Below are 3,758 nucleotides of genomic sequence, written 5' to 3'. Positions count from 1 at the left end.
AGAGGTGTAAACTCTTGTATACTGTGTAATTGTGACAACTGTTAGAACGTTGGGCTGGAAAACTAGGCTTACAGATGCAGTTTTTGTCCCAGCAAGAGATCGAGATGCACTATGGTAGATCAGGTTGGTTATGGATGTCAGCAAAGTAAGGTGCAAATCGGGTCGATTAACTCAATGAAAAAGGAAATAGAACCAAAAAGCTGATAAACCATGTTACTAAAATCATCCACCCTCGGCACGTCGAGACATTAACACCAGCAATATTGGATGAGATTATAGATTCCCAACGACAGAGACGTGATGTTCTTACTGACAGACTGCGTCGGTACAAGAAAAGTAGTGCACGAAGGCAACAAAATCGAAACTTTCAGACAGATGAAAGAAGGTTCTCTTTTGATCTGACAGTAAAGCCAAATAAGCAGCATGACACCGAAGCAAGCAATAGCCCTGAAATGCTACTGAAAAGCATCTTAGCTTTAGATGTTTCAGCGGTCTTGAAAAGGGCAAGTAATTGGAAAGCTCCAGGTCCGGACATGGTGCACAACTTCTGGTACAAGTACCTGACGAGTGTGCATCTTGCTTTGGCAAGGTGTTTACAGAAGATCATTGAACACCTAGATCTGATTCCAGGCTTTATGCTCCAGATTACTACGTATATGTTACCACACAAACCAGGCGCTCAAAATCCATCTGCCTTTCGACCGATAGCCTGTCTTCCAACAATTTATAAATGTCTTACAGCCATCATTGCAGATAATGATGTTGTAAAACCTCGCGAGGTTGCAAAGATCTAGTCACTATAGACACTGTTTCCATGACTTGAGCTCGTAAGCATCAAAGGAACTTACACATGGCATACATTGACTACAAGCAAGTCGTCATTGCGATAGAGGACAAGGTTGTCAGCACCAGGAATTATCGCAAACGCGTGTTACATCAAGATGTGGTTGACTGGTGCCGATTATGTGGAGATACTAACGAATAAAACGAGTACATTATTGATGACTGTCGCGTAATGGCTTAGAAAGAATATACGTACAGACATAATGATGTAGCGGGAATTATACATCAACAACTTGCCCTAAACCTAGGACTTTTAAAAGAATGGATGCCTTCCTATAGATACATTTCAATGCCCGTTTTATAAAGCGAAAATTACATCTTATATTGGGATGTTACTATCCAAACGGATCATTACATCCCGGCCAATCGATAAAGTAAAGGCCATATCGAGGAAATGTGCACGGAAGATGCACTGAATGTCTTAAACATTTAGGAGTCAGTAGGGTATTGGCAGCAGCTCAGAAGGCGGTTTTATTAAACATCCGTCTCATTTTAAGAAACTTTCTTGACCATCAGGAAGTGAGCAACTAAAAACCCGCGGAGTGGCAGATGGTAGCTCTAGGAGGGCGTCCAGAGGTGACTGTTGTCGCCTCCAACGCTCGTGACCGCTCGTAATTGTATACCTACAACATCATCGCAGAAGGTTTCAAGCATCGTATTAAATTAGTTGAATTAACTTATAACATTCTAATCTCATCAGTGACTTGACTTGGTCCATGGCTGTGATGTATAACCGGGTTCACCCGAGTAAATGTTTAGTAAAATATAATATTTATGAACGTTTATGATTTACATTAATGCAATCTTGCAATTTTGAGGTATTAAACTTTGTATGTATCATCGGTTAGGAAACTGATTTATAAAGACAATTTTTCGGTACCATTTTTTATTCAAACAATTGTTAATATAAAACAATAAAAATCAAAGGGAGAAAAAATTAAATTGTCCTTATTTTGAATAAATTATTTATTTCATTGCAGTTTCAAACAAAAGCTCCACTACTCCACGAGGTGCATATTTTTGTAATATCAAATTTGTTGATAAAATTGATCAATTTCAAGAAAAAAATTAATGAATGGAATAAAAAACAAAGCCAACATAGAAACACTTTTTCTTTTATAAGAAGCAATTTGATCAAAAAGTTTCAAAAGATAAAAGATACTCCTTATTGGGTCTTCTTTCACCATTATAAGTAGCATTTTATTCAAATGTTTATATTTACGAAGTTAATGCACACATACTTTGACATGTAATATCTTTGGCAATATCATAAATATTCTCATTTTCAGTTTCTAGTAACCGCAGAGACTTGTATTGCGGTTGAATAATTTTCATACAAATTAAATAATAAAAGGCGTTTGAACTATAAAAGAACTATGAACAGCGTCGCATCTCAAGACGCAGCCCTTTCCTACACCGAGAACTTTACTTTGGGATGGTTTATGCTAATGAAGAGCCCTTGCTTACGAAGGCCTATTTTTTGTAACAGGATCCATTACATTTTAACCAAATAAGTAAAGTTGAATAATACACGAACGATAAGTAATAGAAACTTGAAAACAAATACATTTTTAATTTAATTTCTATGAAAATTATTATTCAGCTTCATTACAAGTGTCTGGGATTATAAGACGCTGAAAACAAGACTGCTTATTATTTTTAACATCACAAAGAGTTATTATTTTATCTGGAAGTATAGCTGATGTCAATTTTTTATAGATCATTGATGTAAAAGTTTTACGAAGGTTTCATTTCAAATCGCTAAATATATTGCATGTCAAAGTATAAAATATGATTATTGAAATATATGCATTCACTTGGTAAATATAAGCATTTGCACACAATCTTATCAATCAAAGTAAAATTAGACCCAAACAGGCGTATCTTTTATCTCTAGGATTTTTTAGATCAAATTGCTTGCTATACACAGGGCCGGTTTTACGCATGGGCATTTATGGGAACTGCCCAGGGCGGCAAATTTTTGGAAGGAGTGGGGGGGGCGGCAAATTGTGGGAAAAATATTGGTAATTTCTTGGTAATTTAAAATTTTGTTGCAAATATGTCATTCTAATCTCAGAACAGCAAAACCTAAATCAATTATGCATTTTTTTTTAATTTAGACTGCTTACCTGATAGTACAATTTTACAGTATGATCCATTCAAAAATTGTTGTCAGCTAACACAGTATCCCTTTATTTATGCATTGCGCAGTAGAAATTCAAACTTTCGGCGCCCCTGGCAGCCATATTGTTTTGCATGATTATCCCATCTTGCACAGTATTGCCAACTATCACATAATGTAATGTGATTTATCTTACTTACGTGAACTGAACAGTATTTTTCGTTACCTACAATCGCCTCGTGGTGCCAATTTCGGAAAAACAGTGTTTATTAATCAGAACAGGAAAAAATGACGCATTGAAATGAATGATTATCGAAAAAAATTGAGCGGCGCTGCATATAAAAAGCGAGCGGCCGAAAAATCACAAAAAGAACAAGAAGCGTTGCAGAAAACTCGTAAACTCGATTCTTTTTTCAAAGAAAAACAAATTGATGAGAAATGCGTTCATGGCACAAATGAAGAGTATTCTGAAAAACGAGGTGAGCTTTAAATATTATTATACCATTAAATGTATAATTCCTATGTTTTGTGTGCGTAAAATTACTAACTTTAATCAATGTATTATTAAATATATATTGTTTACAATTTGATTATGAGGTTATGTTTGCAGGTTCCAATGAATTGCGTCGAAATTCATTGAATGACTGTTCAAAATCGACTGAAAACAAAGGAGAACGATCGAGTTATAATTGGGAATATAATTCAGTAGAACGAGGTAAAAGTTACACCTGTTTAATGTAGAGTAATAGTGAAAATGTTTGAATAGGTTTTTCTGTCCATGTGTAATTCCTGT

Source organism: Belonocnema kinseyi, chromosome 9, assembly GCF_010883055.1.
Source record: "Belonocnema kinseyi isolate 2016_QV_RU_SX_M_011 chromosome 9, B_treatae_v1, whole genome shotgun sequence".
In the NCBI taxonomy this organism is placed as follows: domain Eukaryota; kingdom Metazoa; phylum Arthropoda; class Insecta; order Hymenoptera; family Cynipidae; genus Belonocnema; species Belonocnema kinseyi.
Note: the sequence above shows the minus strand (reverse complement) of the source record.